Genomic DNA, 18,179 nt, shown 5'->3' on the forward strand with positions numbered 1-18,179 from the left:
AGAATGTGAGTTACAAAGGCACGCAGTGGTACACAAAGGAGTTGGTGCTTATTGTTAGGCCTGCCAAATTGTCCTCGCCACAGCAGATATGAAACATAAGCTTTAAAGAGAAGGTGGCCTCCATTTCTGTGATGTCTGTAGTCGCTCTTCTACATGAACATTTGTGGAGCTTGTGAGCTTGGTAAATGAGGGCAGCATGTTGATCTTGGGTTTTTATGTAGCTGTGATTTGTGTGCAGTCCTAGTTATTGATTGCTCTAACTTAGCAAATAGATGTGACTTGTGGCCTCCAGGGAAGGGCAGAGAGGTTTCTTTCTGAGTACTGGCCTTGAATGATTCTCTTATAACCTAGACAAGAAAAGTGGGTTATAAAAGGCAGATGGAATGAGAAGTAATAATGTTTCTCCGAGCTCTTTTTTTGTACAGGTGTCAATTAACGTGCCAAACATCGACACAGCTGCTCCTGTTGGTGCTCTCTACCGCTTAGAGCTAAGTGTTTATTGAGAATAGGATGGTACAAGAACACATTCTTGTGCATATGATTTCCTCAGGTTTTGAAAAGTGCTTATCCTGAATCTAATGATGTAAGATGTCTCAAAATAACATAACTGGTAGCAGAACAAAGATGTCTGAATCCCTAAGGAAAATTACTCAGGACATCTGGGGGTTGTGTGGTATGGAGTATTCAGGGAGAAAGAAATTTCACTCTTCCCTTCTAGGTTCTTCTAGTTGATATAAAAATTAACCTGATATGCAACAGATTAACAAGAGAAAATAACCAAGTTTAATGACATATGTTCATATATACAGGGGCTCCACAAGAATATGGGACCCAAGGGCAAGGTGGATATTTGATGCTTATATGTCATCTTGAGCTAAGGAGAAGAGTGTAGTGGTTTGGGACTAAAAGGGAAGGCAATTCACATGGAGCTGAAAAAGCAACTGTTTGATCATGCAGAGACCAGGGATCACAGTGTGGACTCTGATCTCCGAGTAGGTCCTGCAAAGTCTTCCCCTCACACCTAATTCATATTACATTTTAGTGCTCTATGGTGACAGCTTCCTTCGTAGAGTAAGCCTTCTGTCTAAAGTCTCTCAGGCAGTGAGGCGAAAAGTCAAAGCTTATTTCTGAGTCTTTCATTTCTTAAGAATAAGATAATCCTCATGCCAAAGAGACATGTTATGGGGTAGCAAATTTTGCTTCTCTGAAGAGAGAAAAAGCCTCCCACAACCCATGCCTCTTTTTATAAATAAATAAATAAATAAATAAATAAATAAATAAATAAATAAATAAATCTTGGATTCACTCCCTAACTACAAGAACTTGGGCAAGTTATTTAAACTTTATGAGCTTCAGTTTCCAATCTATAAATGGGAATAAGATAATTCATGTCAATCAATGATCATTGGCACCAATTCAATGCCAAGAAGAATCCCCATTTTGGGGTGCAGTGAAGAAGGAAACTTTATTTGCTGTAAGTAGTTCAACAGTAACACAGCACAGCTGTGAGAGCCAGGCCTCTCTTTAGCAAGGTGACTCTGCTCTGCTCCATGATGGTCTTCTCCTGTGAGATGTCTTTGGCGTCTCCCCACTGGCCTAGGAAATACGGTCTTCAGTGTTTCGTAGGAAATGGGCTCTGCTGAGCCTGAGGGGAGCTGGCTATTACAGTATAAACAAAAGTTTCCATCCCTGGTCTCTGATTGGTCCAAATCCTCACAGTTTGATTGGTCCAAATTCACTGCCCTGATTGGTCAGAATAGAGCTGTTCTGATTGGCTGGAGCTGCACAGCTTTGATTGGGTAGAGAAATCCACAGTCTTATTGGTTGAAATAGGACTCTAGGACTCCTTCAACAGGGCTGACTCAGCTAGCAGAAACACAGGAGGTAGGCAGGTAGTTTATTGCAGAATCTCTTTTGCAAAGTGCATTTTGCATGAGAGGTCCCTGTGCAGAAATAGTGGTTATATGCCTTTTTTTTTTTTTTTTTTTTTTTTTAGTTAGCTACCAAGAACCCTTCTTAGTAGGTGTCTTCTTGGTAGATGCTCAGTAAATAACCTCAGCTTTTCTCATGCTAATCATCATCAGTACCAAATAATCTCTTGAGAGCCCTATGTGGTGTATGCAGAGGAAAGGTGGCTTCTGATTGTTCTATCAAGTGCTTCTAAGCAAAGCATTAACCACTCCTCATGTGGCTTAGAGATGTAGCAAGGATTATTGTCCCTAACAGTAAAATTAATGAGTGTTTAACTTCTGTAAGCTGAGAGTTAACTGAGTTAATGTTACACATAAACATGTCATGAATCTTGGGAAGTCTCTGTAACTCACTCTCAGTATTCCTCTTTGAAGTCATGTAATCTTCAGACAAGAGAATTCTGGGTGGACTTCTTGGAATGTATTACCCTCTGTGTCCTAGGTACTCTAGAGGTACTCAGGGATCAGCCTTCCCATCCCACCTAGCCAAGCTATAATTAATAACAGAAATGCAAATACATCATGGTAGAATTTTTCTCTTTTAAATGTGGAAATAGGAAAAGAAAATAAAGTATATCGTTACTACCTATCTTTTTTCTCTTTTTTTGGTTTATTGTTCACATGTCTTTGCTAGAAAAATTCTAGAAACAATTAGTCTCAGCACTGGTACTCTTGACTATAAGTACAAACTAGTAGTGCTACCCAATCTAATATTCAGGAGTAGGAATATTCTAATATCTGCTGTCCAGTATGTTAGCTGCTAGCCCTATGTAACTATTGATGACTTGAAATGTGGTTAGTCTAACTAAAGAACTGAATTTTGAATTTTATTTAAATTAAAATCTAAATCTAAATAGCCACATATAGCTGTTGTCGCTTAGACAGTACAGGTCCATGCTATAACTTAATTTTGCCATGGTGCTTAAAAACCTAAAGCAAGCCCTGGCTGGTTGGCTCAGTGGTAGAGCATCGGCCTGGCGTGCGGGGGACCCAGGTTCGATTCCCGGCCAGGGCACATAGGAGAAGCGCCCGTTTGCTTCTCCACCCCCACTCCCTCCTTCCTCTCTGTCTCTCTCTTCCCCTCCCGCAGCCAAGGCTCCATTGGAGCAAAGATGGCCCGGGCGCTGGGGATGGCTCCTTGGCCTCTGCCCTAGGCGCTAAAGTGGCTCTGGTCCAGAGCGACGCCCCGGAGGGGCAGAGCATCGCCCCCTGGTGGGCAGAGTGTCGCCCCTGGTGGGCGTGCCGGGTGGATCCCGGTCGGGCGCATGCGGGAGTCTGACTGTCTCGCTTCAGAAAAAAAAAACACAAAAAACCTAAAGCAAAGAAAGACTGAAATTAGGAGGGAATCCTACTTTTATCTGTTAAGTTGGTCTGGTCCTCAAGGATTTAAAGACAAAATAGAATTATTATTTAGTACAATTGTTACATTTCTGAACAGGATGACATCATTGTGCCATTTTGGAAAGATTTGACATCAATATTTCAAATCTTTTGAAAGAGACACTGCTATACTGTTACAGAATTGTGATTATTTTATTGGTGCACTTTAATATTTTGATCTTTTGAGCTACTCACTCAAGTTCTAGGATTTAAAAATGTGCGTACAAAAAAACAAAAAGCCTGCAAACCATTACTATGTATATAATATCTGTATTCTTCCTCAAAGAGTCATTCTGAGATGAGTCCATTCCTTTCATCCTTCCTTCCAGAAAAACCCATCCTCAACTATCCCCAGTTTATCCCCAGAACCATACTTCTCATCTCTCTCCACAAAACAGGGCAGCCAGCAGCAGGGCCAGGAACTAGTTTCTCAGTCAGCCCAAGGCATAAAGGCATAATGGACGCTCCCTTGGTAGAAAGCAAAGGAACTCTGTTTCACCACCGTAACCCTTACCAGGGTTTGGCAAAACAGAATGAGCCAGTAGGTCTGGGAGCACATTTGAACACACACCATTTCCTTATTGAGAGTTTATGGGCCAAGAAGCTTCATAGGTAGGATATCATAAATATCTCTGTGGATATTAAAATAGCTGTGTAGATTAGCCTGTAACAGGAGGGAAGAGCAAAGGCTGCAGTCTACATGCCCAGACAAACTCCCTACCAATGACCTCCCTCCCCACACAGGAGGCAACCTGTCCTCACACAACTACATGGAAAGGGCCCAAGGCACACTTGCTAGGCATGGGATTGCGGGTTTGAGGACAACAGAGTCCAGGGGCCACTCTGTTGGATTCTCATTTTTTTCTAGTTATTAAATTCTTGCCTCCTGTTTCTAGCTCACCCTTAGATACTTTGGAAATGTTTTATGATGCTGGAAATGGGACTCAGAAAACCACAGTTCTGCTTTATGAGTGGGCTCCCTGTTAGATTCTGCCAGGAGGGAGCAGGGGAGGAAGACTGATCTGCTGGAGAAGGGAGAAACAGGCAGTTTTCTCCTTGCACCCTGTCGAGTTCCTGTAACTTTCCTGCTACTAGTAGAGTAGCCTCAGGAATGTTCTCCATCCCAGCAGCAGAGGTTCCTAATAGCAGATGCATCAGTTTTCAGCTTTCCCAACAACTTCATCATGCCTACCTACTGCCTAGAAACAATAGCACCAGGCAAGCTTAACCCTCTCCTGGGAGACATGGGACTCAAGTCCACAGGGCCTCTCCAAAATATCTAAGTCATAATAATCCCAACCTTTCATCTTTTTGTCCCTTCAGTCCTGAGGTCATATCTGCTTCTTGCAGTTGCCATCCTCTGAGTTTTGTGTTTACCCACTTAGTTACCTCCTACCAACATTATATCTAGTTTAACCATTCTTTATATTCAATCTATGGTCTAGTAACAGGTATAGTTTCTATCTCCTGATAGATTCATAAAATGACATTTCAATGAATCCATAAAGATGTGGATGTACCAAAAGTTAATTACTCCTTTTTTAGAGTGACAAACTCGGTGATTCAGCTAAGCCTTGGGGTGGCGAGGGGCTGTGGCTCACCGGCAATGGCAGTGGCTGAATAAGTCTATGGTAAAATTCAGTCACATGAAAGTGTCCCAAATCATGTGGTATTTGGATTGTTTGTTCACTTGCTTATCTCTTGGACTGCAAGCTCTGGGAGGGGAACGATAGTATCTATCCATTCACGCTTTGTCCAGTGCTTATGTACATTTGTTGAATAAATGAATGAAAAATTAAGCAGTGAAATTTTAGGTGACAACAAATTTAACAATATAGCCACAGATCTCCCTCTAAAATAAAAGTCTGAAAATCAGACTAAATAAAAAATTAAACACCTGGTGCAATTCTAGGTGACAGCAATTTAACATGTCTAAGGATCTCCCTCTAAAATGAAAATCTGAAAATTAGGCTAAATGGAAAATAATTTACTTTAAGTATTTAAAGGTGGATCCTCCATATTCTCTTTTTTGTGTCTCGAACATGTCTGCCTTCTCCGTTTCCAGGCACCATTGTCAGCTGTCTGGGGCTGTAGTTCTTGTAGCATTATTAATTACCTTAAAACATCTTTCAACTGTAGCAGCCTTGGCAATCTTATTATCTCAGAGGGATAAGGAGCAAAGATTAGTTGTTTTATCACTTAAGTAATGAGAATTTTACACTTCTCTAAAGAGATTTATGAGAGTAATTAGTCAAAGCAGGAGTTTCCAGCATGAGTGTTATTAGGTGCAATAATTAACCCTAGTATAGCGAGTTATTAGCAATATCACAATCATTGATGATGGCATGAAATTTTAGTCTCAGGCATTTTTAAATACATATAAATGTGCACTAATAATAATTGTTTAACAAAACACAAAATTTAATTATAAAATTATCAATATAAAAATGAGGTGTCAGCAAACTATATATATAATCATTAGCCTATTGTTTCATGTTAAAATACAATTACTTGTCAAAGAAACTGGAGGGAGACATGATATACTAACAGAGCACTGGTCTTGGATTTAGATCCCAGTTCTTTGACTCTGGGTGAGTCATTTAGTCTTCTACACCTCAGGTTTCTTCAGCTGTAAAACAAGAAGCAGAAGTAGATATTGAAGGCCCTTTCCAGCTTGGGCCATTTGTAACTGCAGAAGACAGACATTGCTTAAATCAGGTACTAATAATTGGTGCCCAGGTTGTCCAGGTTATGAACTGAATTCTTGATCCCTAAGAAGAAAGTAAAATTAGGATGTAAGTATATGCTTTGTGTGACAGTTATTTATGTATATACCTGATCTTATTCATACTCCTTCAAGTAAAAACATGTCCATATTAGATAAATAAAGATAGGCTTGACCTGTGGTGGCACAGTGGATAAAGCATTGACCAGGAACAGTGAGGTCGCTTGCCTGGTCAAGGCACATATGGGAGTTGATGCTTCTTGCACCTCCCCCCTTCTCTCTCTCTCTCCTCTCTAAAATGAATAAATAAAAGCTTTAAAAAAAAAGATGAATATGCCTGACCAGGCGGTGGCGCAGTGGATAGAGTGTCAGACTGGGATGCAGAGGACCCAGGTTCGAGACCTCAAAGTCGCCAGCTTGAGCGCGGGCTCATCTGGTTTGAGCAAAGCTCACCAGCTTGGACCCAAAGTCGCTGGCTCAAGCAAGGGGTTACTCGGTCTGCTGTAGCCCCACGGTCAAGGCACATATGAGAAAGCAATCAATGAACAAATAAGGTGTAGCAACACGCAACGAAAAACTAATGATTGATGCTTCTCATCTCTCCGTTCTTGTCTGTCTGTCCCTGTCTATCCCTCTCTCTGACTCTCTATCTCTGTAAAACAATAAAAATAAATAATAAAAAAATTTTTAAAAATAGATGAATAAAGATACTCAAGAAATTTGAGGAACCTGTATAGTAGGTCAAAGTTTGAGTCAAATTAAATATGTTCAAATATTAGTTCCATTACATTCTGGGTGACATCTGTGACTATAGATAATCATGTTTTTACCTTAGAATCCTTGAAAAGAATGAGATTATGCACGCAAAGTTCTTAGCAAAATTATCTGGCTCAGAATAAACATTCTATAAATGTTAACTATTATTGGGATTATTTTTAATGTTATAACTACAAAATGTCAGTCAAGTTCTGAATCCACGTAATTTTGGTTATAAACCCCATGAAGATCTAATCATATACTCTTAATAAACTATGAGAAAGATTTTTTATATTACTATCCATCTCTTTATGTCTTCTTCTGAAACATAACTAGTAGGTTAATGCATTAGCAAGTATTGACTTTATTGATAGCTATAAAACATAAACCTCTCCATCTTACTTCATATTTTATTAAATCAGATCCTATAATTGATAACATAAGGTTAGCACTTTAAAAGGCACTTTTAAACAAATTAATCTAAACCTAAAACAACTAAAATTTAATTTTAGTTCTTTGGTGTAATTTAACAAGGCCCTTAGTAACACCATAGAAAGTATAGGATTAAATCAGTTAGGAGGGGATGAGTCTATTGCATGCTGGCTGAGTGGTAGGCATTGTGTTAATCACTTTTAACCAATGCCCAAGTCATTTGCCTTAGTCTTTCCTATTTTAGACTCTTTTTCTGAGCCACAAAATGCACAAAATTATTGGAGAGCTTATTTTCTCCATCTTCAGCAGATTTTATTTATTGCGTTTTCCAAGAGAGAAAAATATAGCCCATCCCACATGCTTTTCTTACAATGTGACATTGGCATTCTTTCATTAAGAGATGGATGGGGTCTGCATTCACTCTTCTTGAATCTGAGCAGGTCTGTGTCTAGAGCAGAAATGATGCTCTGTGACTTCCAAGGCTAAGTCATAAAAATATCTTCAACTTTCCCCAATTTGCTTCCTAGTCTTCATGGAAGCTTGCTGTTGGAACTCAACCTTCATGCTATAAGGAAGCTCAGCAGCTATGAAAAAAGCATGTACTGGTGGTATTCTAGCAACAACCCCAGCTGAAATCCCAGCCTACAGTCAACACCAAGTGCCAAACATGTAAGGCCTTAAGGTAATAGGACTCCAGCCTTTGAGCCAGTCCTGCTGACTACTAGAGGAGCAGGGGCAAGTCGTTTTTTACTGAGCACTGCACAAATTTGTGAGTGAAATAGATGCACTTGTTTTAAGCTACTAAGTTTTCAAGTGATTTATTATGTAGCAATGAAAACCAGAATAAGTATCATTCAAGATGCATTGTATTATATACAATTAGTACAATAAGGCAGTAGAGCTCATTTTTTATTAAAATATATTGAGGCCTTGGCCAGTTGGCTCAGTGGTAGAGCATCAGCCCAGCTTATGGAAGTCCCGGTTCAATTCCTGGCCAGGGCACACAGGTGAAGTGCCCATCTGCTTCTCTACCATTCCCCCTCTCCTTTCTCTCTATATCTCTCTTCCCCTCCTGCAGCCAAGGTTTCATTTTAGCAAAGTTAGCCAGGGCGCTGAGGATGGCTCATGGCCTCCGCCTCAGGTGCTAGAATGGCTCCAGATGCAACAGAGCAATGCCCCAGATGGGCAGAGCATAGCCCCCTGGTGGGCTTGCCAGGTGGATCCTGCTCCGGTGCATCCCAGTTGGGCGCATGCAGGAATCTATCTCTCTGCCTCCTTGCTTCTTACTTCAAAAAAAATACAGGCCCTGGCCGGTTGGCTCAGCGGTAGAGCGTCAACCTGGCGTGCGGGGAACCAGGGTTCGATTCCCGGCCAGGGCACATAGGAGAAGCGCCCATTTGCTTCTCCACCCCCCCCTCCTTCCTCTCTGTCTCTCTCTTCCCCTCCCACAGCCAAGGCTCCATTGGAGCAAAGATGGCCCGGGCACTGGGGATGTCTCCTTGGCCTCTGCCCCAGGTGCTAGAGTGGCTCTGGTCGAGGCAGAGCGACGCCCCGGAGGGGCAGAGCATCGCCCGCTGGTGGGCGTGCCAGGTGGATCCTGGTCGGGTGCATGAGGGAGTCTGTCTGACTGTCTCTCCCCGTTTCCAGCTTCAGAAAAATACAAAAAAAAACAAACAAAAAAAATACAAAAAAAATAAAATAAATAAAAATGTATGTTGAGTAAGCATTAGACAAATCATGATTCTAACTGAACATATTATTTTCTGCAGAGGTCTTATTCTTCATATAGAAGGAAAAATAACTTTTCTTCTACCCTTCTAAATTCCTCTGGCTGGTGTAATAATGAAATTGATACAAGATAGGTTAAAGGTAAAAATTACCAAATTTATTACATACATATGGGGATACTATAAGGATATGAACCTTGAGAACAAATCAGACAGTTGAGGCTTAATGCTATTTTGATCTAAGAAAGAAGGGTAGTTTGGATCTTCAAAGGGCAGGAAGGTATTTGACATGAATATGGAAAAGCAAATGTTTTGTAAATAAGTATTTGCTGGACCACCTTTAAAAATGGGACAGAAAGAAAACTTAGATCAAACTGGTTTTGCTGTATTCCTCCCTGGCTATCACACTTAATTGGTAGTCTATCAAAATTATTTTCAGCAGTTAGACAGAAGCTCAGGGTTCTTTGTGTCTTTTGTTTCTTAAAAATAACCAACTTAAAATAATATCTCCCCAAAAAGGACATATTTGGGGGTAACAAAATCTGTTTCCCCTACATATTCATATAGCTATAAATGTAAAAGTTATAAACTAATGCTGTGAGAGGAGAATAAATCCTGAGATTGATTTTAATTTAAAAAAAAACTTGAAAACAAATTGGATTTTTTAAAATATCAGTTTCAGCATTTTAGGATCTTCTAAAAAAAAGTAGACTGGGGTGACACATACAAGCCATTGGGAATTTACAAAGTAACCCCCAAAATTTAGACGACCCCTGAGAGGACAGAGGCAATGACAGATGTACTCTGCTTCTTTCTGATAACAATCTCCTTTTCTAATCCTGCACTATGAATTTTCAACAAACTAACCCTCTTTCAAGTATTTCCACTTATTTGCTATTCCTGTTCTCATAAGTAGAAACAGCTTTAAAAGAGATTTTTAACTTTTCTCCTCTTTTCCATTTTAATCAGTGTTAATTGTAGGCAAACTTTTCACCTCTCTCCAGTTTCCCACAATCCATTTTGCAACACGCTGTCTGCTTAGTGCCGTTATCCACATTCTGCGCATCTCCCGAGCCCTACAGTTGTGCTATTTCCCTGGACTGCTGATACCTGTCAAAAATATTTAACCTTGGTCAGCCTTCTAAGTTTTACTGTCAATGTTCCAGAATGTTCTCTTTGCAGTATCTGAAATTTTTATGCTTTGCTGAGTTTCAAGGAGATTTAAGATCCACAAGGAATTTATTTTGTTCTCAGGATGAGCTAAAACTATGAATTGTGAAGTTCATTAACAGGCAAGCAATACAAGGAAAGCTGTGTTAATGGTCTCTAACCATCACCCGACAAACGCCCTCCTAATTTCCTTCTGATGCCAATCACAAACATCAAGCACCAATTTCGACATTTCCTACTAAACTCTGACTTTCCCTAAGCACCCTTATTTTTTTTACCACAAAAACATTTTAATAATATTGCGCACAATATTGACTTTAAATGTTTAAATCAGGCAATATTATTAATACATAATTTTTTATCTATAAATGGTTGTCCGGTCTCAATCAAAACCTCTTACCTCATTACTTTGTGTGAATTTAATTTTAATAGTCACATAGCAATAAAAAATTTGTCCTGGGGCCAAATAACATTTGATGAAATGTAAGAAAGGAGTTTGAAGAGAGACATTGATTACAGATATAACAAACATGTGAGCAATTCACCTTAATTTGTTTGATTTGTGTGACCATGGCAAATAACCAAGTTTTCAAGGCATTGTGTCTTTTTCTTTCTCAGTTATCCAAACAAACAGCACTGTTCTTAAAACAGGACTCAAGCAGCCAGGACCAACTGACCAGAAAGAGAAGAGAAGGAGAAACCTATTTGTCAACTCAACCGTGTTGTAACTAACAACACGGTTAGTCCTTTCTCCTGCAAGGAAAATATTGTTACAGGTTTTTTGAGTTTTTTAGTCCAAGGTTTTCTTTTCTTGTTATTAGTTTTTAAGTGGTGATGGATTTCCCAGGGTTCCCAGCACTCATTCACAACTAAGTGATATTCTTCCATATGGGTGTAAGTAACTTCTACCATATGTAACAATGGGCTGGGCTCTGACAAGTTAATGCCAACCAAGGAGCTAGTCACATAACACTCAGACTTTCTTTGGTGTACCTTATTGCTAGGTGATAATATTGTACACTATACTGTGTCCGTAAAGTCATGGTGCACTTTTGACAGGTCACAGGAAAGCAACAAAAGACAATAGAAATGTGAAATCTGCACCAAATAAAAGGAAAACTCTCCCAGTTTCATACCTATTCAGTGCAGTTCGATGTGGGCTCACGTACAGATTTTTTAGGGCTCCTTAGGTAGCTATCCCATATAGCCTCTACAGACTCGTCACTGACTGATGGCCTACCAGAATGGGGTTTCTCCACCAAACTGCCGGTTTCCTTCAACTGCTTATCCCACTGAGTAATGTTATTCCTATGTGGTGGCGCTTCATTATAAATGCGCCGATATTCACGTTGCACTTGGGTCACAGATTCGAATTTAGTAAGCCACAGAACACACTGAACTGTCCTCTGTACCGTCCACATCTCAACTGGCATGGCCGTGGGCTGCTCCACTGTATACATGGTGTTACGTCATCATCTGCGCACTCACACATGCTGCCTGCCACATCATCCTACAGAAACTGGAAAGGTTTTCCTTTTATTTGGTGCAGATTTCACATTTCTATGGTCTTTTATTGCTTTCCTGTGACCGGTCAAAAGTGCACCATGACTTTACGGACACACTGTGTATTGCAACCAGAAAGAGGAATAAAGTCAATTATATTAAAATTAGAAGAAAAAACAGAACATCATATGTTAACAATTGTTTGAGCCTTAGATTGCCTCTTCAAGGTCAAGGTGAAAAAGTTTGAGTTTTAGAATCACCATATACTAGTGTTTTTCCATCAAGAACAATTTCAATTTTGGAATGAAACACATAACCCAATTAAAAGAGTAAAATTGTTGATGTTTCTTTTCAATACTCTTATTTTACTTCTTTCTTTTCTTTTTTTTTTTTTTTTTTTTTTTTGGCCTCCTGTACACTCAGAGTTCTTCTACTACTAGTATCCATTAAGCCCCAAGGCAAGGTCCTATCACAAAAACAGGGAGGTGAAGAAAAGAAGATTTAATATCTGTAACAAAGTTATTTAATCATTATATAAGCATTTATAATACTGTATATATAAGCATTTAATCTCTATAACTAAATTGTAATTTAATAATATAACATTTTCATGCATATTTTAAGAGAAACTTGAAAAATAATGATAAGAATCCTTTGACATGTTATTAAAACCCTAGATGATCATAAAGTACTAGAATGGTTAGAGAAGTTTATCGGTGGGTGAGGGGCAAATGCTCTCTGAACTTTGATTTTGATTGTTTCTGAAAGAAAAATAATACTTTTGTGGTGATTTTATCACTCACCAGGACTTAATTTCTGAATGCTATTATTTTTAATAAATTTTATTAAACAGAATATTCTTATAAGAAGCTGTTGTCCTTAGTGACTATAGAGCCAGTGGCCAGGGCCACCATCACAGCAGCCCAGCCCATGCAGGTTCGCATTGGATTCGGACAGTCAGGAAAGAAACAACGGAGCCAAAAACTGGTGGGCCATTGTCTTTAATCCTAGCTTGCACCCGGCGGGCAAGAAAAAACACACACTGGGCTCCAAAACCCACTCACATTCAGTGCTCACAAAGCTACTGACTTATCCGAGTTTCCTAGAATCAAAGGTTTCTAGCTCACCAGACTTATTCACCTCTGTTCCCCATCTCCTTCTTTCTCCCTGCACAAACTCTGCACAAACTGGTTTCTCACTCAACACTCCGCCATCTTGGCTGCTTCTCCTGGCCTCCTCCACATGGCCTCCCTCTGCTCTCTGCTCTCTCCTCTAATGATAATCTCATGAACCAAGAGAGCAAGCTCCCGTTCTGCCCCCATTTTATAGTGTAGAAATCAAAACCTTTAATCCAATATACAAAATAGGAAAATCTCTACTACAAAGTCACTTATCTGAGTCATGACAGGATTGCACCACCCCACATCAAAAAGGGTGGGAAAGGCTTAATCCCAAAATCAAGTCCCAGGCTACAAGGATTCTGCCTGCCCACAGCCCGCCCCCAACACACATCAATATCACCTGGGCGACAGCCTCCACGTGGACAGCGCCATCTTTAACAAAGTGAGCATAATATATTTTATCTGCCCAACAGTGACTTTTAACAGATGAATTTGCCGTCCGTTTCAGTGGGCATGTATGCAGCTGCCTTCAGTTTAGTTGTTTCAAATTGGGTAGAACTGCTTAGCATTAAAGTTTCTCCATGGAGGAGAAAGAGAATTTATAAGGTGAGCGATATCATCAGGAGTTGATCTATCATCTCCCAGAAACAATGGGCTCTGAAAAATTGATCATGACCAACCTTGAAAATATAGATATGACATTGAGTTAGAAGGGCAGTTTCATTCACCCTAATTAATTTTGGAACAAAAGGTAGATGGCACCTCCCAAATGGTAATAGTCTGAGCAAATTCAGCAACTGCCTTTGTTTACACAGTTTCAGATGGAAACATTTTTTTAAAACAACAGTAAATGGCAATCAGCATGGATAATGAACTGGATTAATGTAGCAATTAAAGTTGATTAAAATGCAGTGTTACCCTTAGACAGAACCTGACAGTGATGTAAAAGCTAAGAATCTGCTTTCAAATATTGAGGTTTCAGTAAAGGAAATTTAAATTACCAGGAGGTTGTAAGGTCCATTGTGAATATGAATGGCCATGCTCAGACCATTGAGGTTTAAGAAGTAATCTTAGAAGAGTGAAGGATTGAGAGCAAAGATAATTAAATATTTCTCCTCCAGAGATAGGTTTCCCTTAGACAAAGGGTGCCAGGTTTTCTGCTGATAAAAGAATCTCCTCAGGGATAATGCTTTGTTCTTACCTTATCATGAGAGAGAAACTTGTAAATTATAAATACTTCACCTGAAATGCAAAAAGCAAAAGAAGATGAGAATGTAACAGGGAAGAGATTACGCATAAATTATTTTACAAATGTAAAACGAGGCATATAGATGTTAAGGATGGCTTGCAGCAAAATTAATTAACCCATTCCTAAGAGATAGTTAAAATGATCAGATCTTGTTAAATCCCAATATATAGTGTGGGTCAAATAAGTTTACAAATATGATATATATGTTTGCTCACTTATAGTTTGCATTGGGTGTGGGGGACAAGCTGTAAGCAGGCAGGGTCCTTATAACCTAAGGTTTAGTTTTAAGACTAAGCTTTTACCACCCTGGGGTGGTGCACTCTCATTAGGAATCCCATTATGCCTCAGATAAGTGACTTTGTATCAGAGACTTCTTTGTTTGTATATTGGATTAAAACTTTTGGTTTCTACACTATAAAATGAGGCAGACCAGCAGCTTGCTCTCTTTTGGTTCCTGAGATTAGCATTAGAGAGGAGAGCAGAGGAAGGCCACATACAGGAGAGAAGAAGCAGCCAAGATGGTAGAGTGCTGAAGGAAAAGCCAGTTTGTGCAGAGTTTGTGCAGAAAGAAGGAGATGGGGAACAGAGGTAAATAAGTATGGTGAGATAGAAAACTTTGATTCTAGGAAACTCGAATAAGTCAGTGGCTTTGGGAGCCCTGAATGGAAAGGGAAGTGTTTTCCCACTGTGTGTATTTCTTGCCCTCTGGGTGCAAGCTAGGATTAAAGGTAATGGCCCACCAGTTCTTGGCTCCGTTGTTTCATTACCATCTGTCCGAATCTGGCCCTGCATGGGCCAGATGGCTGTGATGGTGGCCGCGGCAACTGGCCTTACATACAGATTATACCCAAAGCAAAGTGGAATTTGGGCCTGTAAAGCCAGGAGCCGCGGTCACGGCCACCATCAGAGCAGCCCGACTCATGCAGGTTCGCATTGGATTCGGACAGTCGGCAAAGAAACAGCGGAGCCAAAAACTGGTGGGCCATAGTCTTTAATTCTAGCTTTGCACCCGGCGGGCAAGTAAAAATACACACTGGGCTCCAAAACCCAGTCACATTCAGTGCTCACAAAGCTACTGACTTATCCGAGTTTCCTAGAATCAAAGGTTTCTAGCTCACCAGACTTATTCACCTCTGTTCCCCATCTCCTTTCCTTATCCCAGATACAAACTCGACACAAACTGGCATCTCACTCAGCACTCCGCCATCTTGGCTGCTTCTCTTCTCTTCCAAGTGGCCTTTCTCTGCTCTCCTCTGCTCTCTCTTCTAATCTCAGGAACCAAGAGCCCAAACTCTCGTTCCATCCCCATTTTATAGTGTAGAAATCTAAACCCTTAATCCAATATACAGAATAGGGAAGTCTCTAATACAGTCACTTCTCTGAGGCATGATTGGATTGTACCACCCCACATCAAGACGGGTGGGAGAGACTTAATCCCAAAACAAAGCCCCAGGCTATAATACTCCTGTCTGCCCCCAACACACATTAATATCACCTGGGCGATGGCATCTTTAACAAAGTGAGCATAATACATTTTATCTGCCCAACAGGGCCTTTAGTGTTTTCTATTAAATATTTAATATTGGCTACAGGGAGAAATTTGGAGATAAGAAGGAAGTTACTCCAGAGAGACTATGTTGGGCAGATAAAATATATTATGCTCACTTTGTTAAAGATGGCGCTGCCCCCATGGAAGCCGTCACCCAGGTGATATTAATGTGTGTTGGGGCGGGCTGTGGGCAGGCAGGATCCTTATAGCCTGGGGCTTGGTTTTAGGACTAAGCCTTCCCCACCCTTTTTGATGTGGGGTGGTACAATCCCATCATTCCTCAGATAAGTGACTTTGAATTAGAGACTTCCCTATTTTGTATATTGGATTAAAGGTTTTGATTTCTACACTATAAAATGGATGCAGAACAGGAGCTTGCTCCCTTGGTTCCTGAGATTAGCAGAGAGGAGAGAGCAGAGAGCAGAGAAAGGCCACGTGGAGGAGGCCAGGAGAAGCAGCCAAGATTGTGGAATGCTGAAGGAAAAGCCAGTTTGGGCAAAGTTTGTGCAGGGAGAAGGAAGGAGGAGATGGGGAACAGAGGTGAATAAGTCTGGTGAACTAGAAACCTTTGATTTTAGGAAACTCGGATAAGTCAGTAGCTTTGAGAACACTGAATGTGAGTGGGTTTTGGAGCCCAGTGTGTGTTTTTACTTGCCCTCTGGATGCAAGCTAGAATTAAAGATGATGGCCCACCAGTTTTTGGCTCCATTGTCTCTTTACCGACTGTCCGAATCCAATGCGAACCTGCATGGGCCGGGTGGCTGTGATGATGGCCGTGGCCACTGGCTTCACAGACTAGCATTTAACGTTCTCCAAATTGTACTATTACTATCTGTCTAAGTTTTACTATGAGATTTTCCTTTCTGATAGATGTTTTAGAATTGTATTTAGTTTGTTATCAATGGTATACAAACATAAAGCAGTTTTATTTTTCTTTAATCTGTTCTCACAAGATCTGTGATGGATCCCTTTTCTTGATGGGGTAGGAGATAAAATAACTCATACAGAACCCATCAACTTCCAAGTTATTTTAGGTTCGGTTTAAAATTCTGCAGATTCAAACCTTCCCCAATGTGGCTGGACTCACAGTTTGAGGAACCTGACCCAGAAAAGGTGTGTAGTCCAGTTTTTGCCTCCTTCTCTCACCCTTACCTTGAAATGGAGTGTATGGCCAGTATCCACAGCCACCATCAGAGCCGCCTGGCCCATGCAGGTTCACATTGGATTCGGACAGTCGAAAAAGAAACAACGGAGCCAAGAACTGGTGGGCCATTACCTTTAATCCTAGCTTGCACCTGGCAGGCAAGTAAAAACACACACTGGGCTTCAAAACCCACTCACATTCAGTGCTCTCAAAGCTACTGACTTATCCGAGTTTCCTAGAATCAAAGGTTTCTATCTCATCAGACTTTATTCACCTCTGTTCCCCATCTCCTTCTTTCTCCCTGCACAAACTGCACAAACTGGCTTCCCACTCAGCACTCCACCATCTTGGCTGCTTCTCCTGGCCTCCTCCACATGGCCTTTCTCTGCTCTGCTCTCTAATGCTAATCTCAGGAACCGAGAGAGAGCAAGCTCCCAATCTGCCCCACTTATAGTGTAGAAATCCAAACCTTTAATCCAATATACAAACAAGAAAGTCTCTGATACAAAGTCACTTATCTGAGGCATAATGGGATTCCTCATGAGATTGCACCACCCTACATCAAAAATGGTGGGAAAGGCTTAGTCCTAATACCAAGCCCCAGGCTACAAAGATCTTGCCTACCCACAGCCCGTCCCCAAAACACATTAATATAATCATGCCCATTCCAAGCCAGTAGGGCTACTAATATCACCTGGGCAATGGGTTTCCACGTGGGCAGCGCCATCTTTAACAAAGTGAGCATAATATATTTTATCTGCCCAATATGGAGAAAGGAATTTAGTTTTATAGGATTTTGAAAGTTCTCAACCCCAGCTGCTCATTAGCATCACCAAGGACCTTTTAAAAAATTACTACAGCAGTTTCTTCCTCAGTGTCATACAAAATTTTAAAGGTAAGAGAAAAAGGGGCTCTCCGCGCTGCCCGCCACGTCCCGTCGGTGTCTGCCTGCTTTTCGCTGTTCTGCAGCGCACCGACACGCGGCTGGGCAGGGGATGCGCACCTCGCCGATCCCCGGGGGCCAGTGACGTCACGGAAATGGCGCCGTGAGAAGCGAGTCCGACAGCTCTCCCCTAAATCACAACAAATTTATCAACTAGTAACAGAAAAATTTATCCTTGGAGCATTCCGGAGTTCCACACAAACTGAAAGCAAAAGGACTGTTATCACTTGAATCTGAGAGACGAGGGTGTGGAGGAAGCTACTGCAGCGACGCTCATTCAAGCCGCCAGGGAGTGCGCCTGCGTGCTATCAATAAGACCACCCTCAGATGCCGATAAGAAAGAGGAAATCGAATATTATGGATACAAAAGAAAGAGAGGTAACACAAATAGATGTGGAAAAATCTATGGAGAAAAGACTTAACATATTGGAAGCCTTGGAGCTAAATGACAGAGAATTTAAAATAGAAATCTTAAAAATACTCAGAGATATACAAGAAAACACAGAAAGG

This window comes from Saccopteryx bilineata, chromosome 1, assembly GCF_036850765.1.
Source record: "Saccopteryx bilineata isolate mSacBil1 chromosome 1, mSacBil1_pri_phased_curated, whole genome shotgun sequence".
Taxonomy (NCBI): Eukaryota; Metazoa; Chordata; class Mammalia; order Chiroptera; family Emballonuridae; genus Saccopteryx; species Saccopteryx bilineata.